Source organism: Microtus ochrogaster, assembly GCF_000317375.1.
Source record: "Microtus ochrogaster isolate Prairie Vole_2 chromosome 6 unlocalized genomic scaffold, MicOch1.0 chr6_random_2, whole genome shotgun sequence".
Classification (NCBI taxonomy): domain Eukaryota; kingdom Metazoa; phylum Chordata; class Mammalia; order Rodentia; family Cricetidae; genus Microtus; species Microtus ochrogaster.
This window is the reverse complement of record NW_004949095.1, coordinates 3,658,711-3,685,503: the sequence shown is the minus strand read 5'-3', so window position 1 is coordinate 3,685,503 and position 26,793 is coordinate 3,658,711. Positions and strand designations below refer to the sequence as shown.

At 43.0% G+C, this 26,793-nt stretch overlaps 1 protein-coding gene and 1 pseudogene across 7 annotated transcripts in view; both read left to right on the top strand.

Moving 5' to 3' along the window:
- The window catches only part of Cacna1e (calcium voltage-gated channel subunit alpha1 E), a 492,139-nt gene that overhangs the window by 143,336 nt on the left and 322,010 nt on the right, over positions 1-26,793 (top strand). The window lies entirely within an intron of this gene.
- Positions 1,582-15,679, top strand: LOC102000737 (annotated as a pseudogene).

Below are 26,793 nucleotides of genomic sequence, written 5' to 3'. Positions count from 1 at the left end.
GATCATGCATACACTTTTAAATAATGTGATCAGCTTCTGTCCTGCTTTGATGTTTTTGATTTTTCATTCCAATTTTGGTATTGCTCTGACAGCCTGACAGCCCACCATAAATTTGCCTTTGCACATTGATTAAATTGACCCTGATGTACCAGGATCACAAGCAGCTAACTTGCTTTTTGGCTATGGCTGCTGAGGCTTTATAGTGTCTATCCTAATGTCTTATCACCATTTGGTTCTGCAGGAAGAGTCAGAAGTGTTGTTTGAAGTGGTGTTGATTTCTTTTGTTTCTATTTAAGAGGGTGGAAACCCAGAAGGGACCTGGGATCTCTGCCTATTGCATAATTAATTCCTACAAGACAAATCACCTTTGTGGGTACTGGCCTCCAGGTGCCTTTATTTCACTTCAGGAAGCATTGACTAAAAATCTACCTTGGTATTCCAAGACAAAAGACGACAAGCCTCTACAAAAGGCTAATGCAACATAGCGTTACCATGGATCTAAGTAGCAGGAAGGTGCAGGGTGTTGCATGAGTACGGGAGAGGGAACTCAGCACCGTCTTTCCAGTGGATAACCAGGAAAACCTTCCTTATGAAAAAGGAACATGCGCACAAACTGGAGAGCTATGGGAAAGGAGTGAGTGAGTGTGTGTGTGTGTGTGTGTGTCTATGTCTGTGTGTGTCTACAGGGGTTTCAGGAAGTGAAAAAGAACCATAGCTCTGGACAGACTAGAAAGCATGGGCAAATACTCACAGGCTAGACAGATTTCAGCACATGAGAGACCTCAAAGCAGATTCTGGGTATGAATTGGAGAGATGTTAATATTATAAAATGGTGAGGGAGAGAGATTAGACTTGCAGGAACTAAAACCACTAGATAGACCAAGCAAAGAAGCTGGTGCTCTTGCTTCCAGGAATTACAGAGCTGCTAAGTACTTATAGACTAGCTGTCTGATTTAATTGTCTTTAGAGAAGTCTATGTTAGCTGAGTTTCAGAGAGCGTCTTAGGGGAGGCAGCACCAGAGTCAGGGGTTACCCACTGCGGCAGTGATATAGGAAGTGACTTACAGACTAGGGAAAAAACGAGAACATTAGAGATATGTAGGAATTACCCAGGACAGGATGTGGGAAGTGACTGAATTGAGAGGATAAAGAGATGACAACCAGAAGACCCAATTTCCTAACTTGAGCGGCTGGGCAGGTTAGAGTAAAACCATTCATTGCTACAGAGACGTAATGGCAGGACAGGTGTGGCAGGGTTGGGTGAAGTGTGGTTGTGCTGAATATGAAGGGCGTTTAAGATACAAAAGACTGAGTTAGAGTTGGTATCACTTATAGGGCTTGGGTTGTGATCCTGAATAATCTCTGAACAGAGAAGCCTCATTCATGCTGTTATCCACTGACTTACATGCCCCAAATAGTTTCTAGGACCTCCTAAGACCTAGAAACCAAACGATTAATGTGCACACAGAAGGAGGTCTCCAGTTTTACTTGGTTATTATTCTTGCCATGCCAATTCAAAATTTTAGCATCTCCTCTTGAGGACAGTTAAGTGTCCTGCGGGTATCTGGAATAATAGAAGCCATGTCCAGGAGTCCTCTGCTCAAGAGCCATAAGCCTAAAGATGAAAGCCGGGGCATGCAACAGAGTTACTGGGAAGAAAGCATAGGGTAAGGAGAAAAGTCCATTGCTAAAGACTTTGAACTTGACTTTACAGCGAGTGTGAAGATGAACCATTTTAAGCAGGGCATGCGACAACAAGATCAACCCCCAGAGCTAAGGACAGCACTGAAGAAGGGTGACATGTTAGTGCCTTCCAGGAACGTGGAATCTAATTGGGGTAGACAGGTTAATCCTGTCCCTTAGAAAGGCATGAGGTTTCTGAGAAGACTGATTAAGGATGAATACATACAGTAAAGGGGCCACATCTTTCCTAGTTCAGCCTGGGGCTCTCACGGAAGAAAGATGTCCTCCAACCTGGTGGTTATGGCCTATCGAGGGCCTTAATAAATCAATTTGCCTTCATCGGGATTCTCCACAGAAAATATTGCACCTTAGATGGGACCAGAACTGACTTTTGCGTTTCTCTTTCATAGCTTAAGCTCTTGAATAAGTAGGTAGGATTTTAATAGAAGTGTTTGTGTATGGTAGTTTACAGTTTACAAAGGCCTGTGATACTTATGACCTCATATCATTCATTTGGCAGGCACATTAGAGTGTATTGAAGAGATAAGGAACTGATGATTGAGATAAATTCAAAATTAAATATTTATTATGGAGCCAGCCTTTAAAATATGGCTCTTCCACACTTCATTAGTGCTTCACGAACTGTGTTCCCTGAGCCTTTCAGGGAAGCTTTGGATTGTGGATAACGGGGAAAAATAGGAGGCATCCAGGGGACCTCCAGTAGCTGTGGCAGTTCCTCAGTTCCCAGGAACTGGAATTTTCTTGAAGCCTTCTTTGGGACTGGTTTCCCCAGGAAGCAGTTGTCAGCATACAAACCTACACTCTCCTGTCTCTAGGAGGCCTGTCCCCAACTGTCTTCTGAGTATGGTTTGCATTCGCCTCCAGAACCACATTCAGATCTGTCAAGACAACTCTTCTTTCCCATTCTGATGCCGGTCCTGTGTCCTATGCTTCTTCTTCCTCTGCGGTATACCCTCGATCTCTGTGCCCAGCCCCTCCTACTGTATTCCTGGTATTCCTAACATTATAGGAGTAGATATAAAATTTTACCAGCTTGGATTCTTTCCCAGTCACCCATTGTTGCTGCCCCTATGACCACTAAGAGGACAGTTTCAGTGTCTTCAGTTGTTGATGGACTTGTGTTGGACACTTTGTGGCACTATTTTCCTGAAGCCAGTGTATTTCAAGCATTTGGATAACAATGCCCTTGTCCTCAGGAATTGTGCCTTCATTAATGCAATCCTTTTTCCATTAATTATTTCTAAAAGGCTGTAGTTTGCTTTGATGTTCCAGCAAATATAAATTAGGGCATAAAAAGAAAGGACCCTGAAGCCAAATAAATCATTTTAATTCCTAACTATCTAGTGAAATTAAGGCTTACTACTTTCGTGGTTTCCATTTCTGAGAACTGCCTAGAAGTTTGTGACAACTTCATAGTGTGTGTAGCATGGGCCGAAGCCATTTTCCTTTTTTAAAAAAATATTTATCAAGTACCAATTCTAGATTCTGTAATGGACACAAAGAATTTAAGAAATAATCCCTTTTCTCAAAGATTTCTTTGGAGTCTGTGGTTGTTTGAATGCAATTGGCCCCCATAATCCCAAAAGGACTGGCACTATTAGGAGGTGTGACCTTGTTGAAGAAGGCATGGCTTGTTAGAGGAAGTATGTCACTGTAAAAGCAGACTTTGAAGGTTTTTTTTTTCCTCAAGCTTTTCTCAATGTGACAGACAGTTCATTTCCTGTTGCCTTATGATTCAGAACCATGTGTACCTACATACCACCATAATCCCCACCATGATGATAATGGACTGAACCTCTGAACTATAAACGAACCACCCCAATTAAATGTTCTCCTTTATAAGAGTTGTTGTGGTTATGGTGCCTCTTCACAGCAAGAAACCTGAACTAAGACAGAATTTGGTACCAGGAGTGGGATATTTTATTTGGAGGAATTTGGACTTTGGTACTTTGGGTTAGGAAAGCAGTAGAATACTGTAAGTGCTGTTTAATGGACCACAACATTGGTAGGAGCATGGAAGACAGTGGTGCTGAGTATGATTTGATGAACTGTAAGGGGCTACCTCAAGAAGTTTCAGAGTAGAAAAATTTTAGTATGTTGCCTAGTGATCATTCTTCTATAATTTGGTGGGTAAAGCTTTTTGCCCTAGTCCAAAGAGTCTGCCTGAGGCTAAAGTGAAGAGTTTTGGATTAATTCTGTTGGCAAAGGAAATCTAAAAGTAGCCTAGTATAGACTCTGTTATTATCGTTATTAGTAATAATTCTAATGAAGATTTATAATGAAAAAGACTAAGCTGAGCAGGGTAAATTACAAAATGTAAATTTTGAGGAGAAAAAGCATCAGGAAGTGGAATGGAGTTAAGTCCTCTCTGTTCAAGGAGATAAACAGATCAACAAATGGAATAAAAGGAGTGGTGACTTCAGGGCAAGATCCCACCCAGGTGAGCTTCCAACTTGTGAAAAGAAACTAAAAAAGCTTACTTAGAGCCAGGTGTGGTGGGGCACACCTTTCATCCCAGTGCTTCAGAAACAGAGGCTGGTGGATCTCTGAGTTTGAGGTCAGCCTGGTCTGCAGATCCAGTTTCAGACCAGCCAAGCCTAGGCAGTGAAGGACAGAAAGCTGGTGAAGGTGTAATGGAACAAAGTGGCCATGTTCCAGCCCCAGCAAACTGCAGAACATGGGAGCTTCAGCCATGTGGTTCTGAAGTTAAGGCTAGAAGAAAGGGGCTATTGAATTTACCCCCAAGACTAAGGAAAGCTACTGGGGCAGGCATGTGTCAGGGGTGTCCCCAAATAGAGGCCATTGCATAAAGCTATGAAGTTGGAACCTGAATTGCCTTGGAGAAAACAAGAGTTGGAGATGCCAGAGTCATAAGAGAGCTGCTGACATGGTGTGGAACCAGCCCAAGAGAAATAAGTGTGTTACAGTTATCAAAGACTTGGAGATCTGAAGAGTGTTTTGACATCAGACATGGAGATGCAGAGTTTGGAGTTTGCCCAGCTGGTTTTCAGCCTTGTTTTGGTTCAATGTTTCTTCACTATGCTCCCTTCCCTCCATTTTGGAATAGTAATGTATATCCTGTGCTATTATATGTAGGAAGTATGTAATCTGTTTTTTGATTTTGATTTTATAGGGGATCACAGTTAAGAGATTGCATGGATCTCAGAAGAGACTTTGAACTTTGGGCTTTTAAATATTGTTGTTGAGACTGTGATAGACCACGGGGACTTTTGAAGTTAGACTAAGTGCATTATGATATTTTTTAAACTTATGGGGGGCGACTGGGATGTGGTGAGTGGAGTATGAACTTATGTGGAGTCCCCATAAGCTCATGGGGAGTGGCACTATTAGGAGGCATGGCTTTGTTGGAGTAGGTATGGCCTTGTTGGAGGAAGTGTGTCATAGCAGGGGGCCAGGCTTTAAGGTTTCCTGTGCTCAAGATATTGCCCCATGTCACAGTCCACTTCCTGTTGCCTTCTGATCAAGATGTAGTCAGCACCATCTCTGTCTGCATGCTGCCATGCTCCCTGCCTGATGATAGTGAACTAAACCTCTGAAATTGTAAGCCACCCCTTCAATTACCTGTTTTCCTTATAAGAGTTGCCATGGTCATGGTGTCTTTTCACAGCAATAGAAACCCTCACTAAGACAACTTGACTGCATGTATTTAAGTAGGGCAAGAGGTATGGAGAATTGGATGGAGAAAGTGCTGAGGATGGATTGAAGCAATTAGTCTGTTTCAAAGTTCTGGATGAGAACAGTGATGTTGTGACAGCAGCCAGGTGGTCCTTTAATATCTTACACAGATGTGTGAGGGTTGATGGTATAATCAGGCTGGAGACAGAGAGCAGGAAGCTGATGAGTTAGAACTGCGGTACTCTTCAATCAAGGCCCAGATGTGGGTACGGGTGATGATGGTGAGCTCTGGACTCAGGGGAGTTCTCAGCTAGGACAAACTTAAGACATTTCAATTGTATATTTTTGAAACTGTTTTTCATCACCAGTAATTCCTGATCCCTTGGCCCCGGACAGATGCGAGCTGTGAGAGGCATCACCCTGGACAAGCTCACCTGTCAGCTCGTTCCTGTGGGACTGCAGGCTCTGTAGCCAGAGGCCTGAGTTCACATCCTTTCTCTACTGTTTATCTACTGTTGCTCAGTTGATCTTGCCTTGCTTTTCACGCAGTGCAAAGGGGTTGATTAGACCAGAAGAAAAAGAGTTTGGGACTCATTAAATAGCACTTCATTATTTTGACTCTGACTCCATTGGATCCTTAGTGGGATCTAAGTCTGAAGACTATAGTCGTTAGCATACAGTATCCTTCTTTCTCATAAATAGTAGGCAAACTATACTGTGTAGACTTGGAGCTGCATTGTATGGTGGACAAAGGGTCCTCCTCACAGGAAACCATGGTTAAGGCTCTTAACTTTTTGAAGTTTGGCTTGTACTTGAAATTCAAAACTATTGGAGCCACTCGCTGATACAAATTTCTAGAATCAAGGGGAAGACAGTGATAAGCAGTGGAGTCAGGAATATGTTATTGCTATTCACATCCTGACAGAAAATGCAAAGATTATAGCACTCTGAGTTAGAAAGGTCCAGATAATAAATCTAAAATAAAGATATTTGGCAGAACAGCAGCTGAGCTCTATAAGAGGTCAAATGACACCCCAATAGCAAAGCAGGGAATAGAGCCCAACTCCCAATATTATGTTCCTTTCCCACAGAGTTGCTCTAAAAATACATGACAATTTATGGGTTTGGGGAAATTCAGGAACAAATGCTTTTGTGGCATTGTGGACTGAACTGCTATATCATAGATAAGTATACTTAATCAGTAACATCCAAGAGTTCACAGCGTGAACGTATCAAGTGGGGAGAATGGGAATGTGCTCCATCCCCTCACCCCTCCGCTCTGATCAGCTTCCTCCACCACACACATATGTATTTTTGTACTCTGACCTGAGGCTTTCTCAGTAGTGATTCCATGTGCACAAGGCTTTATGTTCTGTGGAGGCAGACGAGGAAATGGAAGACACAGCCTGACCTGAGTGGATGTACTGTCTAGCTTTATGAGAAGACTTGCAAAGTTGGGATGCTCAGTAAACATTACAAGAGAAAACAGCACAGAGATGCAAAGCACTGTATGATTAAATGTCAAATGAGGACTCTCTAGCTGTGATCCCCTAACTGCTAACTTATGGGTTTGTGCCTCTTGATAACAACATTTTCCTGGCATGCTGTGAAATAAAAAAGTGATTATTTTATAAGTCTACATTTATATGTGTGTGAGCATGTTTTAAAAAATTTTCTAAGATTATTATCATTAAGACTATTCCCAGAAGTCCTTAAAAAGTTGGCTATATTATGTTGCCTGTTCTTGAATTTGGTTGTTCCTAAAACACAGAACTAAGAAAAGCACTCACGGACATGCCAGGGATCAAGGGAGGAGAAACTATTACAGAGTGGCATCCTCAGGGAAATCTCTGAAGACAAGGATGGCCACTGACAAGGGCTGAGAAGGAGCAGACAAACTGAGGTCATGGGAGCTTTTCTTAAGAATAATGTGAGAAGAGCTTTGGGAATGAGATTAGGGGTCTGCGTAGATGGCAGGGAAATTCTGGAGGACTACTAAAAATCCATCCACCCAGTTCTTACGACAACACGAGTGGGTCTCTGATTTGCTTGAGTTAACCAAGGCATGCTGCAATCAATGACCAAGCCAACATTGTCCTCCAGGTTCGGCCTTCCACATCACATGTCACTCTCATCTGGGTTTAATCTCCACATGCGATGTGCAACAATGCTTCTCTAGTTCTCAAACACCCCTCAGACCCTTGCCTTTCATTGCTGAGACCAGAAATCGGGAGGGAGGGATGGTGAGGGAAAGAATGGGGAGGTTGGAGAAGGAGCAGGCTTGCATCGAGTCACCAAGAACGCCCGACCAAGAGACCACATTAGTGCTGCAGAGCCATGATGGTGCTATGGAAACGGAGTTCAGCAGCACATGAAGGCTGAAAATTAATGTAATGAGGACAGGCAAGTGACAGAAGGCCAGAGGTTTGGGGGATAAGGTAAGAGAATGCAAGGACCCAGAGGTCATGTATTTACATGTGGGCTGGATACCCTTGCCTGCTGGATTGAGTCATGTCTTGCTATGGGTCAACAGCAAATGGGTGAGGGAAAGGATCTCATATTCAGTCAAGTGTTTGATGACCTTAGGTATTTCCTTTGGTCCTCAAACCCCACCCTCTGTGTGGTAGCTTCACATCCTTCCCAGATGCCTCCTTGTCTTTAGAGGAATCGAGTCTTTGTCTCCAGCGCTGAGAGGTGGTAAGGCAAAAAGAGGGAATGGACCAAGGGTATTAGTCATCCTTCCTTAGGCTTCCTCACAGGCAACGGTGAGCAGGAAATAGATTTGAGCTTATTTATGTGCTGGAGTTGAGATCTCATGCTTTGCTTACTCAGTCAGCTTCCCCCTGCCAGGAAGGTGCTAAGTTAACAGAAGTGCATAGTCCCCCCTCTCTGCATCTTTCTGCCTCTAGCCTTGGTATTCTCCAACTCCAGTGGGAACTAATATTTACCTGAAGCACTAGCTGTGGAACTGTGGGAGGTGACAGCTGGAGAAGACTTTCTTCTTCCTCTTCCACCGGTCTTCCCCTAGAGGGCTAAAAATGGGAAAATTGTAATTGTAATCTCAGCTGCCCGGCTGAGACTTTCAAAGTTGCTGTGAGGAGGCAAGGGGGTCTTGAGATAGCTTCTCTATTGGAAGACCATCTTTGTAGGGGGTCTTGACTACACAGTTGTGCAGGGAGTGGTCTTGTGTTTTTAGTGCCTTGAGATGTTTTCATTCTTCATTTTGGATTTCCAATTAAATCATTTATTTATACACCCACTACCCATTCAGTCAACACATCTAGGAATAGTTAGTTTTTACCTCGGAGCTCCTGTTTTGACATTAACCCATGAAATATCAGGATCTCCTTGAGCAGTGTGAAGTTGGAGAGATTAACTCTCTGTGTAAGAACATTTTGATCAATGGGAGGTCTGAGTGAATTCTGGGTACTCTGGTGGACTGCTCTGGGGTGCACTTATCTTTTTGCAGTGGCTCACTGGTTCACACACTTTCTCCCAGCTTTCCTTCCTCCTCTGCTTTCTCCTCTCCCTCACTTTTGCTTCCATGTAAAGGTGCGCCTTAAGAAAAGCATCCCAGCCTTTGCCCCCCACTACCACTGCATCTCTAACCCAGAGATGCAGCAACCAACTGACACTAGACAAATTTATATCATATTCTGAGAATTAAGGAAGGTTTAATCTAGGGAATGCATGATCAGCTGTACTTTTTAAAAAAAGATGCCTGGAGAGTCGGGAGAGCAGGCCAAAGAGGAGCAAGTTGAGCAGTGGAAAGGCCAATGCATAGTTTAGTCAAGAGATGCAGGTGGTCCCAATGGGAGCAGGACCTCTGGAGGTCATGAGTGTGCATGTCTGTGGTGAGGGTTAAGGCAGAGCTGCACTGAGAAAGGTGCTGGTTTGAGGGCCTGGTTGCTCTCAGTGGTGCCTCGCCTCTACATAGCAACCGGGAATTTACTGTGTGGTTCAGTAGGAACCCAATTCAAATTTGCCATGGTCCCTTTTCATCTGTTGATCATAGCAAGGCTCTGCCATTGGGAACACTACTGGGGACAACTGGAGAGCTTCATAGTGACCCAGACTTACTCAAATTAGTGCCCCTGAAGAGGAAAATACCTAGGATCCCGCTCTTGCTTAGGGCACAGGAATCTTTTGCCTTTACCTGTTTAATTCATTTGCTCTTAGAGTAGTATTTCATACATGGAAAGAATTACAGCTACCACTAATGAAGAGGCATTTAGCTTAATGAGAACAGACTGGGTAATGGGTTCCGAAAGTCCCGAGTTTCAATTCCAACTCAACGAGTTCCTAGGTGTCTAGTCTTGGTGTTAGTCTCTTATTTCCAGTAAGGGGCTAATACCATCATCTTACCGGAGATTTCCTGAGAATCCAATTATGTTAGTGTGGAAAGAGCCCGATTCTTGCTCTTCTGCTCTTTTCCTGTACCCATAATTGATCAAACTGTCGAAAGGTGAAGTTCAATGGCAGCTGACTGAAGTGTTCTCAATCTTGGCCCTTGTTTAGCCGACTGCCTTCGAGGCTTAAGCCTGTGGATTCTAGAATTTATGCCGTTAAGTAACTGTGCAAGACATTCCCGTGGAGTCATTTAGGAGTCTGGAATTGAGCCTGTCATTTTGAGAGACTTAGAGCAGCCCCCACCCATGCATACTCTGATGGCACTTCTATGACATAGCTTGAGATAGTGTTGTTCAGACTATTGTATAGATGGAAGGTTCTAATACTTCAGGCAACTCTGTCTTCCCATCTTTCAGTCAGACTATAGGACAGTCTCTTTTGGTGCTGTCTTCACTTACTCAAATACAAGTAACACCAGCTCTTGCAGAACAAGCATTGGTCTCTGAGGGTGGCTTATGTGAACTACTGGACCCATCTATCTCAGTTGGGGTTTCTATTACTGTGAAGAGACACCATGGCCATGGCAACTCTATAAAGGAAAACATCAAATTTGGGGTGGCTTACAGTTTCCAAGGTTTAGTCCGTTATCATCATGGGGCATGGCAGCATATAGGCGGGGATGCTGCTGGAGAGGGAGGTGAGAGTTCTACAAGTTGATCTGCAAGCAGCAGAAGGGGTCAGCCACACTGGGTGTGGCTTGCGCATACAGGAGACCTCAAAGCCCATTTTCACAGTGACATACTTCCTCCAACAAGGCCACACCTCCTAATAGTGCCACTCCCTATGGGCCAAGCATTCAAATACATGAGTCCAAGGGGGCCATAAACATTCAAACCACCACACCATCTTATATTTAATTTTGTTTTGAAAGTACAAAATTCTTTAGTTTATTGTAGAAGATCTAGAAGCATGTAGAAGAAAATTAAAATGACCTCTAGTCCCATAAATCATTAACTTTGAGAAATATTCTTCTAGGTTCCTCTCCCTCTGTCTACACATATACACACTCACAAACATACAACCAAATAGTTCAATATCCAAAGTGGGGGCTATGATGTGCACATCTTGCTATGTAACTCCCTTCACAGGTTACTAATGCATTGTGAGTGTGTCCTTTATAATTAAGTATTATTTGGCCATAAGACTTTCTATAATCATAAACTTTCTGTTGTGTGACTGTTACAGTCTGTTAGCCACTTCATTGTCATTTGCTTAGTACAACAATAAAAAAATCCTGTTTTTTAAAACAGTCAAATATCAGTCTAATAACCACTTTATAAAAACATCTTCATGAACAAGTCTGGAGATCTTATGAGGGAAGATTCTCAAAGCTGAAAATTTGGAAGCTCAGGCTGTATATGTACTTATGACTCCTGAGATAAACTCACTGATCTTCCTCAGGTATGTGTGTAGTAATTCTATTTCCACCAGCAGTAGCTAGAGTTGTCTTTTCAATTCTGGGAACCTCAATTAGTTTCTTCAGAATTCCTTCTTATCATAATTATCTTTCAAATATTTATTTATTTGTTTGTTTGTTTATTTATTTTTTGCAAAATCTTAAAATTAGATTTATTTTTTAACCCGGAAATTCTTTTTTTTTTTTATTGAGAAAAGGAAAAAAAAGTATCCGCCTCCTCCCAGCCTCCCATTTCCCTCCCCCTCCTCCAATCCTTCTCCCCCCTCCCCCAAACTCCTCTCCCCTCCCTCTCCAGTCCATAGAGCAGTCAGGGTTCCCTGCCCTTTGGAAATTCCAAGGTCCTCCCCCCTCCGTCCATGTCTAGGAAGATGAACAACCAAACTGGCTAGGCTCCCACAAAGCCAGAACATGAAGTAGGGTCAAAACCTCATGCCATTGTCCTTGGCTTCTCATCAGCCCTCATTGTTCGCCATGTTCAGAGATTCCGGTTTTATCCCATGCTTTCTTAGTCACAGTCCAGCTGGCCTTGGTGAGCTCCCAATAGATTAGCCCCATTGTCTCAGTGGGTGGGTGCGCCCCTTGTGGTCCTGACTTCCTTGCTCATCTTCTCCCTCCTTCCGCTCCTCATTGGGACCTTGGGAGCTCAGACCAGTGTTCCAGTGTGGGTCTCTGTCTCTATCTCCATCCATCACCAGATGAAGGTTCCATGGTGGTATGCAAGATATTCGTCAGTATTGCCATAGGATAGGGTCATTTCAGGTTGCCTATCCCCAGCTGCCCAAGGGACTAACTGGGGACATCACCATGGGCCCCTGGGAGCCACTCTAGGGTCAAGTCTCTTGCCCACCCTAAAGTGGCTCCCTTAACTAAAAGCATTTGTTCAACTATGTTCATAGCAGTATTATTTGTAATAGCCAGAACCTGGAAACAACCTAGATGCCCTTCAATGGAAGAATGGATGAAGAAAGTATGGGATATATACACATTAGAGTACTACGCTGCGGTAAAAAACAATGACTTCTCGAATTTTGCATGCAAATGGATGGAAGTAGAAAACACTATCCTGAGTGAGGTATCCCAGACCCAAAAAGATGAACATGGGATGTACTCACTCATAATTGGTTTCTAGCCATAAATAAGGGTCACAGAGACTACAAGTGGTGAACCTAAAGAAACTAAATAAGAAGGTGAACCCAAGGAAAAACATAGGTATCCTCTTGGCTATGGGAAGTAGACAAAATTGCCGGGGAGAAAATTGGGATCTTGGGGGTGGGGTGGGATGGGGGTAAGGGGAGATGGGGAGAGAAAAGTTAGAAGGGAAGAAGGGGGGAAACTTGGGGAAACAGGAGGATTGGGATAAAGGAAGGTTGGACAGGGGAGCACGGAACCACAATTCTTTCAAATATTTAATATGTAAAGATGGGATACCTATGTATTTACTACCAAGATTACATAGATAGTATTTTTCATTCTTGCTTTATCTCTTTCCCATCTTAAAGGAATAAAACATTATAAATGCATATATATCTAGTTCTCTGAGACTGCTATTTTCTTACTATGTGCATTTTTGTAATTTTGCTGCACATATATGTATTATTAATATATATATATATATATATATATATATATATATATATATATGAGTTTCCTTGTGAGTTTTAAGTAAATGATACATGGGATGTGTCTTTTTGATGCAAAGTGAACATTTACTTTAAATATTTACTGGCAGCATCGCATGCATACTCGGGCCATTATCTTACTCTGCGCGATGCACTGCTGTACAGATACATTGTTGGTCCTAACTTATTCTATTTCCCCCAGTACTGGTGACACTGACTTCCCCTTTCTGTCACTACAGATAATGTTAAAAGGATTGGCCTTGTTTACATTTCTTTGGACACAGTGTGAGGTTTTTCTCTAAAGGAGGTTCTAACAGCACAAGCGCTGAGTTTGGGAATGTACATTTTCAGCTTTGGTGTCACATTGCTTTTTAGAGTGAGTGGCTGCCATTGTATTCCACCAAGTTCAGAGCTCCCATTTCCACATATTGCCAACAACTGAGATGATTATCATTATTAAAATGTGCCAGCTTGATGGGAGTGAAGTGGAATCCAATTATTATATGAATTGAACTTTGTTTACTGATAGAATTGAGCGATTAATAGAAGTTAATTGGCTGTATGAATTTCTTCTAATGTGAATTAAGGATTCATATGCTTTGCTTATATATTTCTAGAAGGTGGTTTATGTTTTTCTTATGATTTGTGAGAATTACATGTGTTCTACACATGACTTGTAGGTGGTACTTTCTCTCCCCCACACTTGTCTTTTCCACTCTGCCAATGGTGCTTTTTGTCATACAAGCTGTTTATTTTAGTGGTTAAGATTTATCTGCTTTTGCCATTATGAGTTTTGTTTATTGTGTCTCATTTAAAAATTCCTTCTTCATGCTGATATTAAAAAGAAGTCATTTGCATTTTTAAAAAAGTTTTTACAGTTTTGCTTCTCACATTTGCCTCTTTTGTCTGGAATTAATTTTTGTGTTCAGTGTGAGGTAGGCTCTACTTTGACTCTCTCAAGCCCACCCTTTGCTTAGTCCTTTGACCAACATTTAGTGATGAGGTAATTGTTTCCTGCCATTTCTGGGCATCTTATTTAGCCAATACAGGTCTGCATATCCCCTCTACTCATGTTTTACTACTTAAATTTTTATAAAAATATGGATTGGATATGTTTAGGATAAATTCTCTCTATGCCCCTGCCTCTATGTCTCTATGTCTTGGTGACTGAAACTTTGGTCATTGCTTGGCTTTTAGAATCTTTTTGTCACTCTGGTTTGATTGGAATTGAGCAGCCTTATTGGCTAATTTGGGGGAGGACTGTCATGTTTCAGCACTTAGCTTCTCCATCTCTGAATATGATTCAGTTTTTAGCTTAGAGCTTCTGTGACATCCCTTAAATTATCTCCTCCTACTTCCCTCACAGATTTTAGTAGATTTGCTTTTAGGTGCCATATGGTTTTGCAGCTTCTATATGGCATTTGTTTGTTTGTTTATTTGTTTGAGACAGGGTCTTACTATGTAGCTCTGGCTGTCCTAAAACTCACTATATAGACTAGGCTGTCTTAAGACTCACAGAAATTCACCTGCCTCTGCCTCCTGGATGCTAGGATTAAAGGTGTGCACCACCAACCTGGCAAGAATCTGCGTGGCATCTTTTAATAAGTGTATTTTCTGATTTTTTGTTGGAGATGTATTAGAACTTGTATTTTTGTACGTTGGTCTTCAGCATCCTTATAGAGCTTTCTTATTACTTGGAATGGCTTTTTAAAAAGTATGTATAAACATGTGTGTGAGAGTATTTGTGTGTGTATGAGAGAGCGGGGTGGGGGTGGGGGGATGGCAGAGGAGGACGTCAAGTCCTGTCACTGAAGCTTAAGTTTGACCATCAAGTCAGAAACCCTCAGTAGTCCCCCTATCTCCACTTCCCACAATGCTGAAGTTATGGGGTGTAACTAACCATATTTGACTTTTTACATAGGTTCTGGGGATTTGAGGATCCCCATACTTGTGCAGCAAGTATCTTACCCATTGAGCTATCTGCCTAGCCGCTGTTCCTTTTATAATCCATGTGCCTTTAATTTATTTTTCTTTATTTATTACATGGACTGGCATTTCAATTTCAAAAAATCTAGAGTTTTAGTGGATATCCCTGCCATGTGATACTGAACTTGGAAAATATGTTTTGATTTCAAGTCGGGGCTCCTTCTGAGCAATACATCACCTCTGACCACTGTGCCACTATTGTCCAGTAATTAAGCTCCATTTCGTGTGTGTACTCATACATTATATATTGATATAGATATATTTAAAATTGGTCTTCATATTTACCAGCATCTTACCTGGTCATGACATTTTTTGATGTCATTCCTCTCTTCCATTAATATTTCCTTCTTGAGGAATATTTTATATACCTACCTAATCTGAACTGGAATGATAATATCTTATTATTTTTTCGGTAAAAGTATTTATTTCAACACAAATTTTGAATAAAAGTTTACCTGAGGGAAAAGGAAGAGGAAGGGCGAAGAATCATAATGGCTCTGGTTGCAGTGGCGTAGGGAGGAAAAGCTTGACCACAGCTGCAGTCTGCCTCGCCGATAGCAGAGCTCACACGGTGCTGTGGAGAAGATGTTGTGCACAGGATAAACAGGTAGCCAGCAACAAGGACCTGCCAATACCAATGGAAAACTTCTATAAGGAGCCCCTTAGGAGGTGTATCTTGTGTGAGAAACGTGTGGATTATAAGGATGAACAGCTTTTATCCAAGTTCATCTCTCCATTTACCAGATGCATTTACGGAAGGCACACAACAGGTCTTTGTGGGAAGAAACAAAAAGAAATAACAAAAGCCATCAAGAGAGCTCAGAAAATGGGGTTTATGCCAGTTACATACAAGGATAGGGCATATCTCAAAGAACCTAAAGTGTGTAACATCAGGTACCGGGAATAAACTGTGTGAAGTTACTGCCAATAAACCTGGAAGTGAACATGTCAAAAAAAAAAGTTTAGCTGAGAGTTTTCAATATGTTTTGAATATGTGTTATTTGTTTACATTCCGGCCTCTTGTTACAGTTGATCATTTAGATGCTGTTTCTTCTGAGTAATCTGTCTCCTGTCAGGATGCTTTTAAGATTTTTTCCTTTATTCTTTTGGATCTTTTCATAGTTTTCTTGGTTCCATATAGGTTGGACTTATTTCTATTCATCCTACTTAGAACTCACGACAATTATTGACTCCAATGGTATGTATCTTTCATTCATAGTTATTGGAAAATCTGTCCTGTACTCTTCAAGTTCTATATCCCTCTCTTCTCTCCTGTCAGATATATTTTGAGTCATTTTTTGTTGTCTTTCATGCTTCATTACATTAACCAGGAATCCCTTTTCTTATCTCTTTGGGATGTATGATGAGGGAGTTTCCTTATTTCTCTTCCATCTTGAGGTATAGAATCCTTTACAGGGCTATGAGTCCATCTGATCACAGCTCTGAGTTCACTCCAATTCCCAAAGACTGTGACTTCCCGTATGTTAGGGAGGAAATGCAAGGAGTGAGGTCGGCTGGGACTCTCCATCTCTTGGTTACTTGGTGGCTGGTTAGGATGCCAATCCTGGGACCATGAAAAATTCATTTCATTACATTGGTGGTCTCAATCAAGGGTGGCTTTATTCCCCTCAATGGATGTCTTTAAATGTCACAACCGAGGAGACGGTCCTGTCACCTAGCAACTAGTGACAAGAGTCAGAAATGCTGTTCGCCATCCTACAACACAGGAGATCTATTTGAAAAGAATGATTCAGAGAATGAGGAGTTGGAGAAACCCTGCTGTATATGTTTCTCTCATCTGTAAAATGGAAAGATTATAGAACAGATTGATATGTATGGCAATATTAGGCAAATTTTATATTCAAATTACTCTCCTATCTAACATAGACCACATCTACCCACATAATTCTGGCATCGTTTTCTCTGCTGTCTGTCTCTCTCTCTCTATGTATTTATGTATGGATGTATACATGGCAATAAAATGGAATGAGCTGAGATCATCTCTATCTTCACCCAAAAAGCAAAATTTTCTTAAGATATGAACATTGGAGACAATCTTCCTTGAGCTGAACAGATTACCTCCAGGTCAGGTTCATCACTTCTTCCACAGCGCCTTCCCAATAGAGCACAGATCCCTCTAAGTCCACTTTTTGCTTGTGTGCACTTGGCTCTATTCATTGTTGCCATTCATCTATTTGTGTCTTTATGTATATATTTAGTAAACATGCAAGGATACACAGTACATGATGGAGTGGAGTATATACTATGGAGCATGCCAAGATGAATCTGGGTAACATGAAAGATATATGCACAGGACAGTTCGGAGACGGCGTGATATAAAGTGCCAGAGGTACTTAGAGAAGTCACGTTTGCCATATGATCACAGAATGGGTCATAGAAGTGAATCTGAGTTGGACTCTCAAGCGTTGCTATTAAAGTCAGAGGAAAGGAGGGGAAACAATGATGTACAATGGGAAAACAGGGCATATCTGGGGAATGGTGGCAGTTGTGCTTCAACAGAGCACTTGTAGGGGACATTGATCTGAGTACAATGGAGCAGTGATAAAAGCTTGAATTCCATGATACCAATGTTTGAATTAGTCTTAAGTTTATAATGATTTCATTGCTATGTATGATGGACATGAGAATTCCATCCATCCATTCATTCATTTCAAAACAAATTTGCTTAGCAATTCTTTTTCCATATACTATTCTAGATAGTGGCATGGAACACTGAGGAATTTTCTGGATCATATTGCACTGAGGGTAGGAACAGGGTCAGAGTTGAGATAAGCGGTGAACTTTCATGAAACCCAGAAGAGGCTGATAGATGGGGTCAGAGCCTAATCCCATCTGCTGTGCCGAGGCCTGACATTCTGACCACAGAGGTATCGTGCAAATGGAAAAGGTAGGGAGACAGTGAACATGGCCTGGAGAAAAAGGTAGCGTTAGGTAACGACAGGTGCAATGTGGAGTCATATATGATGCAGAGTGTTGTGCCCTCGTAGGGGGAGGTTGTGAAGCTGGCTGAAAACAGAACCCCAGACCTGTGAGGGGCTGGTGTAGAAGGGAAGAGGACGAGTTTGTTTTAAACCAGTTGATTCATGATGCTGTCAGGCCTCCCAGGTGGAGGAGCCCAATCTGAGCAGTTGTAAATGGTACCAGACTTCAAAAAGAACAGGGCTAGAGATAAAATGCTGGGCACTTTCAGATAGTAGCTGTAGTGGGAGGCATCAGGATGAATGAGATCACAGAGGATATGTACATGACACACAGGGAGGGCCATGGGACCCATGGGATCTGCATGTTTAGGAGGTAGAAGCAGAAGAGATGGGGATAAAGGGGCTGTTAGAGAGGTGGGAGGAGAGCCTGAGTTTGGAAATGCTCCCCCAAGGGGCAGAGAGGTAAGGAGAGGTAGTACTGCTGAGTCCTGGTGTATAGGGGTGTGTGTTTTAATAGGTGTGTGCATGTCTTAATAGGGGTGTGTGCGTGTCTTAATAGCCCTCAGAGAGACACACTTTGGTGGTTTTTTAAAGTCTCCTTCAGCTGTATTTAGTGTAAATACAGTGTTGAGTCCACTTGTCCGAACCGTTTATCACCCTTAGTGCTTCAGCAGGGAGGGTGAGAAGGCGAAAGGACTTTCTTCCTTCTTGTCTTGTGGGACACAGAGTGCTAAGGTTTGGCTCAGTAAGAAGGCTACTTGATGTAGTTTGTAAGAGGCTCCCAGAGCACTGGGGTCACAACAGAGATGTAGAAACTGTGAGCGTTCATTTGTTCTGAAAATTATGCCACCAAGGGGAAGACTTGGAGAGCGTCTGGAACTGATTTTATCTGGGCCAGCCTATTTTCCTCAGAATGGCTGGTTGACCGGCTCTTTGAAGCTGTGTAGCCATGCAAAGGTAGTTTGCAGATAAAGGGACGGATGCTTCATCTTTCTTCTTTTGCCTACAGATGGGGGAAGGCTCAGCGTCTATTGCTGGGTCCTCATTGACTCCTGGGTACTTGCAAGTTCTTCCTTCCCTACCCCTTGACTGGTTATTCTCATCTAGCTACAGGTTTCACGCTATACTTGTATCTCCAGCTTGTCTTTTGTAAGAGGGCTATCTCAGATCTTCAGACTTGGCCTCAAGTGCCTTTACCTGCTGAGCCAGCTCACCAGTCCAGGCGCCATTTCTTAATGCTGTTGCAGTGGGGGGTTAAGTTTCAGCTTCAGATTTGGAGGGTACAGAGACAGTCAGGTATAGTGGTGTGGTGAGGACTCTAGCATGTGGTAGGATCGGGTGCCAATTCTAACTGTGCTGTGTGACTTTACAGGCTTGATTTCACTGTAAATCTTACATGATTAGTCTCATGTAAGATATATGCTAGCTTGTGGGCTCCTTGTGTAGATCAGGCAAAGTGATGTATATACAGAGCTTCTGTCTCCCCCAAACATTGGCTATTAATACTTACTGCTTTAACATGGTAAAAAAAAATTACCTAATTCTCTTCTTGAGAGGAATTTCCTTTGAAAAAAATTTAAAGGAAAGAACATAAAAGCCCGGTTATGGTATCTCATGTTTGTAATTCCAGTGCTAAAGGGGCTGAGACAGGAAATTTACTGTGAGTTTCAGGCTAGCCTGGACCACAGAGTGAGATTCTGTCTCCAAGACTAAACCATAAAAAAGATGCTTAAGTTGAAGAAAGTTATAACCAAACACTTTGTATCACCTGGCTTGCTCCCTAGACAAATGAAGGATCTTGAAAACTTTACTGTGTGAATATAATTCCCCATTTGGGAGTATAGAATTACCTTTTAACTTTGTCTGTAATGCCTGGTGTGTGTCCCTGCAAATATAACACTAGTTTCACCTGCAGTGGCATGAGCCTGAGTTTGCTAAGTGTCTTTATAAGTATTACAATCTTGACATCATTCTGTGAGCTGAATCTTTTATCCCCCATCACTGGTACTGTCTTCATCTTGTGTGTGCAAGTGTGCATGTTCATGTAGGTCTCTGTGTGTGTGTGTGTGTGTGTCTGTGTGTGATTGTATATGCACATGTGTATGTTTGAAGGATTGTTCCTTTTCTTTTAACACAAAAAAACTATAAAGTTTCAAAGCAGGTGGGGTGTGGGTTAACACCATTCTAAATGGCAGGCCTGCTGTTCGTGGGGAGGTAGAGTGGACTGAAAGTTTAAAAATAACCTGAACATTAGAGACTCCTGTGAATTCTACAGCCCAGAGCACTGTGAGTCTGTGGGTGTTTTACCTGCTGGAGCGCAGGCAGGAAAACAAGTTGAGAGGCAGGAGGATTTAAATTTGCCGAATCCTTTCATGCCATGCGTTGGCAGTAGAAGTAAGTGTTCATGAAGAAGTTGAAGCCACTCTTAAGGTTCAGGATCGCTAGTCCTTGGAGGTGGGGCTAGTGCTATCTCTCGATTCTCTGAATACACAGTTCTGGGTCACACTAGGGTCTACCAGGCAGCAGACCCTTGCTTTCTGCTACTGAGCTCAGTCCCCTTTCCCTCTCTAATGTCACTCCTTCACTGACCCCCTCCGGAATTTGGCCAGTAGCTTTTCCAGGACTATGGGATGGGCCCACAGAAAGTTCAGAGGCTCGTGCATTTCAGATGAATTTGGTCATCTGTTGATAGACAAATCAGTACGTACAAAACCATACTCAGCAGGGGTCAGTGTGAGCAACAGCCTGCCTTTGGGTGCTTGAAGAGTTTTGAGGAGTTGGAACAGGTTTGGAATCAAGACTCAGGTTGTCAGGACAAGTGTGGCTCTGAGAGACTGCAGTGCAACAAGTGTAAACGAAACTGAAGATGTGCTGGAGTGCACACGAGGGCTGGCTGCCACACTTGGTTTCTCCGGGAGTCCTGGGATTGAGGGGCCTTTGCACATGCGTGTTCATAAACAGAACTGGGGCTGAGCGGTCGCCACCTAGCGGCGTCACTGGCTGCAGTGACTTGGTTCTGAGGACTGTCAGCCCCACCTAGAGAGGCTGGATGTGTTTCTACCCTTGGAATTATAGACCCAGAATGAGATAAAGTGACTTGCTCCAATCTCTGTTGACATCAGTTAGAGACCTTGCAGGGTTAAGACAATGGGCTTTAGAGTTAAGACAACCTGGGCCTGGCTTTCTATGTCACTAACCATCTGTCTGACTTTAAGGACAATTATTTGCTCTTTTTTAGGTCTAGCTTTTCTTACCTATAAAATGGTGATTATAATAGTACCTACCCCATAGGATTATTCTGAGAAATAAGGAAAGAAAAAGCAGTGCCTTCAACTTAATAGCTTTTAATATTTATTACAATTGTTATGAACCTTTATGTTGTAATTATTCATTACTTTCAAATTGCATGTATGTTAGTAGATGTTAATTATATAATTGATGTTTCATTATGATGTTTCCTTTCTGTTTTATCTTTGTGTGTGTTCCACAACACATATGTGGAGATCAGAGGACAACCCGCAAGAATCAGTTCTCTCTTTTGGCCATGAGGGTCTCAGTGATCAAACTCAGGTCATTTGGCTTGGTGATGCTGAACCCCCTCTCGAGCCCCCAGTTTTTCTATAACCACAGTCTTACTATAGAGTTATGATTGCCTTGGACTAGCATCATTACTTCCCTAGCCTCCTAAGTGCCGAGATTATACTTTTGTGACATCACATCCAGGTTTAATTATGACATTGCACATACTAATTTTTGCTTCTTTGATGTGTACCCATGTTTTCTGTTTTTTTTTTAAACAGTCCTGACATTTGCCATATGAAGTTGTGATTTATTGGGGAATAAAGGGAAATAACATACCTGGGAGTTTGGGATTATTGTATTAATCATTGACTATACATGGCAAATTATTTAGAATAATGTGACTGAGAACAGAGCCGTTCTGTTAAACAAACAAGCAAACAAACTTAGTCTTTTAGAGAGAGTGTGTGGTATTATGAGTATGTCTATGTCCACGGAACCGGATTGCTAAGGGTCTTGGGATGGAATATTTCAGAAATTCTTGTTTGATTGGTAATTAGTTTTCCACATTTCCCAATTTAATTAATCAATTAGCTAATTTTCTCAGCCTTTTGCATGGAGTCAAGTCTCTCCCCCTCGGCCACACTCCCAGTCCTGTTTCCTCATTCTTCTGAGTGTCTGAAGAAAGCTCGTCATGCTTTTCATTTGCGAGGGCTGGATTAAGCCTGCCTGAAAGCTCCCGATAGCTTAAAAGAATCACTTGCATGTCTGTACACCTGAGTGGCAGATCAAATCAGAGCTGACTCTAGGTGGGATATATATCTAGGGTAGGATTTTTCTGTTTGTTTGATTTTTGCATCCAGGGGCAGTGATGCCTCTTGTCATGTAATTCTTTTTTCAGGAAAGAGACATGATGATGATGTTTGTCTTTTTTTTTTTTGGTAGAGATAAAAAATAGAACCAATTAAGACAGTCTTCTTTTTTTTTCCAATTTTTGAGCCTAACTTTTATTCTGTTTTTCATTTTCTGAAAATACTCTTTATGTGAGGATCTCTAGGTCTTCTTTAACAACATATTCCCCAAATATTAAGTTCAGTCCTGCTCTGGGCCATGAGTTCTCTAACTTTATAACAGATTAAATAAAAAAGGATGAAGCTGCTATGGTGCTGAGATCCCGAGTCAGAACTGTCTGACCTCTTTCAGGAGAGATAAGCACCTCTTCTTAATATAAAAGAGGAGGTGATCTCTATACTAGAAGTAGAGACCCAAAGCTAGATCCAGAATATGAAGGAAGGACAGCTCTCGAGACGGGCCAGATGCCTATGGCTAAGTCACCAGGCACCCATCTTTTTTTTTTTCCAAAAGGAGTTGGAAAAAGTCCATTTATTCATCTGACTAGCTATTTTATAAAGGCTTGCTATGAAGCTAATACAATGCAGATACCCTAAGTAAAATTACAAAGGAGAAGACAAAGTTCTGTGAATGTGCGGGAAACGGGGGGGGGGGAGCAAGGAGTTGGAGGGTCCATGAGAGACACAAGGAAATTGGCTGATAATGAGCTGAGGGGCATTCCAGATGAGCCTCCAACAGGTGCTGGATGAGCAGAGGCATGGTGGGAGCCACGCTTGCTGTAACTGTCATTGCGGTGGAACATGATGTGCTAGGCACTGGTGTGGAAGAAGAGATTCAGGTTTTCTGGAATTGGTGGGCTAAAGTGTTTGGTCACTCTATAGGCAATGGGGGAGTCACTAAAGCTAAATGATTGACAGGGACAATGACATCCCAGAGAGAAAAACTGTAATTTGAGGAAGACAAACATGGCTTGAATTCACATTGAGCTTGGGATGATCAGTAGATTTGCATCATTTCATTGGAAGTTGGAGGTGGAAGAGGAGAGCTGGAGGCAGAGATGAGCATACAAGGCGAGGGTTGGAGCTCAAAGGGAATGACAGGGGAGGGAAGACAAGAGCCCGAAGACTCACAGAGCGTTCCGCACAGGAAAATGAGAGCAATGAAAAGAGTCAGAGATGGGAAGAGTGAGAAACTGGGAGATCTGGTAACTGGGGTGTGAAGAGGCAGGGTGGTTCTCGGGGAATAGGAGGAAGCATATTGTGCCAAATGATAGAGATCGGTGAGGGGAAAGGAGGCTTAGATTTGGACTGTCCTCCGTCATTGGAGAAACGTAGTGCAGTTTTGGAAGCGGGGCAGAGGCACAGCCAGAGAACGTCCTTCCCAGGTGTATGGGCACTTCAAGACTAGCCTTGAGTTCGTATCACATGGGGGTGCCTTATTCACGCTGATTATTTTATACCAAGTGGGTGTAACCAGCTGCTCAGTGTAGGAGAGAGTGGGAGAGAGAGGGCGTGGTGATGGACAGGTGGTGGCTTAATCTGCTGTTGATTCCCACCAAGAGGGCGCTGAGAGAGGAACGATTGGTGAGTACTGGAAACTGGCTCTTCTCTCTGGGCCTCGGGATCCTCCCAAGGCCGTGCTTCAGCTGTGAGCAGCTTTCTCTGCTTTGGGAGCCTAATCTTCCCAAGAATCCTGTAGGCAGGGAAGCTAGAGAAGAGTGGCAGGGGCAGCGTCCACTTCTGAACCCTTCCTTCCTTGTTCTAGTCCGAGGCCTGACACACAGACAGTGCGCAGCGTATATTTGCTGAATGGATGAATCTATCCAAGCCCAAGCAGGCTGAGCGAGTTTTGCGGAATGTGGGCTGCGTTGTTTCCTGAGTCAAGCGACTACCTGGGGGTGGGTGGATGGGCTGCTTCCGGTAGTTGTTCCTACTCCTGGCTCACCCTCATTTGTAGGGGTTGGAACTCTGCTGCTTTTCCTGCTTAACTTGGCCTTGGCAGAGAAGTACAAATGGACCCCTAGGTCGGGAGGTTGGCAGTGATGGAGTCATTTCTCTCCCAAGGCTCTGAATCTTCCCCTGGGATTTTCTCAGTGAGAGTCAATATCTAGTAGGTTCAACGTATTTACTCTTTTGTTTTGTCTTGTTCAGACTGAAAAGTGATCTCATTTGATGGCAAAGAATGGATTGAAAAAGTGAGGACACACCTCTGTGACTCCAGACACAGGACGTCCAAATAGAAATGCAGACTGTTTAGCCAAACCCATGCATCCTGTGTGGGGTCTCTGTAATTCTGAGCGCCCATGCTACGGGCTGTCCTTGCAGGCCAACAGTGCTGGGATCTTGTGGATTTCCTTTTTCTGGCTGGCTTCAGCTGGAAGGCCTGTCTCCTTCTCAGCTCTTCCCTAGGGCTCTCTTACTCCATGTCCTGCTTTTAGGAGAGAGCCTTTTGGGAATTAGTCTCCTCTGTTTCTCCTTTAAACTCTATGTTCTTAGAGGTTCTGATTATGTCTAATTTATCTTTGAACCCCAGACGTCCAAGAAAAATGCCCAGCACATGAAAAGAGCTTCATGAATATTTCGTAAGTGGGTTTATGCATTCATGAATTTGTAAACAAAACACCAAGCTCTCTCAGGTACCACAGCCTTTGGATTCCTGAGACTGGTCTCTAGTGATGCCCATTCCTTTCCTTTCCTCTTCCTGCTGACCATTGAGCCAAGGGCCATTGTACATGCTACGTAAGCACTCTGCCACTGAGCCGCATCCCTGGTCTTGTCTTTTTGACATATGTCCTGCTATGTATCTCAAATTGACCTCAAAGTGGAAACTCTCCTGCCTCAGCTTTCCCGAGTGCTGGTATGTGTATACCACCATGCTTAACTTCATTCCTCGTTTTGACCATATCTTAGGCACTTGTATGTCTCTGATCCTCCATCTACCCACAGTGCCCAAGTCAAAGCCATCCAATGACTGTATTTTGTCTTTTCTGAAACAGAGAGCCACCAGTTAGTTACAAGACGCTTGCTGTGTGTGGCCACGGCCACAGTACCATGGATGAAATGTGGGGGAAGCACTTACCCAGCACTTACTGTGTGCCAGGTACTGCTCATGTCAACCAGCAATCTTTCATAACAGTCCAGCGGTGTAGTGGGGGATATATTCTTACTCAATCCTCTGGGAGACTCTCAAAGTTAAGGTCATGTCTTACTTCTGCAAGACTAAGATCATGTCTACTACCCGACCCTTAAGCAAGGGAGATATTCTTTGACATACACCACCTTCATAGTGGTCGCTACCATAAGGAATCTGAGGCGTATAATCAGGAGATCTGACTGCCATTTCCCAGTTCTGAGCCATTGGAAAAGTTCTTTATGCTCTGGGCTTCAGAGAACAAAAAGAATATGTCTCACATCCCTGCCGCAATGAAGCGATGTGATACCCTTAGCACGGTTGTTACCAAAGAGATGTTGAGTTGCCATCAAAGGCTGGGTTCAAACATTCCTGTGGGCAACTTTTCAGCTGGTTGATGGATTGATAGGTCTTGGTGTTCTGAGGTTTCTCAAGCTGAGGTTTGGGAGGTGCTGCTTCCTGGCTGGACATTATTATATAAGGATGCGAGAGTACATTTTTCACCCGAGCAAGGCTGTGTGGTGCTGGGAATGCCAGCAGCCTCCTGAGATGTCTGCATTGCCATCCTGCTCTCTGCTATGCATTTGCACATGGTTTCCTGCCAACGTTTTCCTAAGAACCCACTCCCAAATCCTTTCTGCATTATGTTCCTCAGAGCACTGTTTTGCATAAGAGTCTATTTCTTGGAAAAGATCAATAAGGGGAAAATGGAACAAAGGGGGCTCTGATAGTTTAAGCATGAGCTATGAGTGTAATTGGCAAGGCAAGGCAGAGGAAAGCTCAGGGATGTATGGAAGGCGGGGTACAGGCCTTTAGCCAAAGCCCAGGTTTTCAGCTTCCTTGGTGATGGGCTAAGATCTTATATGGAGACGGCCCAAAGCCTGAGAAGTCTGGAGAAGTCTTTATGAATGAGTGGAGTAGATTCTCTACTCTTGCCTTAGAACTCCCACGTCCTGCCTGGCCTGGGGACACTGTGGTGGTCTTGCTTCCTTCCTTTTACAATGAGACTGACACAACTCCCTATTAATCGTCCTCTATCTTCACTGACCCTTGAATTGTTCACAGAAGTATCAGGAATAAAGGATAAAGGTTTTGAAATTTAATAATCTTCATATGATTAATAATCTGGAGGAACTTTTTCACCTGCTCCCTCTGCTTCTGTTGAATTCTGAGTCTGCAGATCACAGCTTGCAGGGAAACATGTAGAACATTTGGCTGTTTCATCTTTAATCTCCTTCCTCCACCATCCGTGCGTGCGTGCGTGCGTGTGTGTGTGTGTGTGTGTGTGTGTTGGTAACCTTTTGCCCAATGTGTGGGCCAGAACTTCTTGAGAACTATGAGATGAACTGCTTTGCTTTGTGAAATCAGGGGTTTGGATCTCAATAAAGTCTCACAGGGGACTGACAGGACTGGTGGCCCGAGGTCAATTGTTAAGGATGTCTGGACTCTTAAGCTAGGGCCTGGGGCTGCTGGGCTGCTAAGTACTTGTGTTCAGAGTGTTGTCTCACAAGTGACCAGTAGATGGTGCTCTGACAACAGGGAAAAAAAGGCCTCTCTCTCTCTCTCTCTCTCTCTCTCT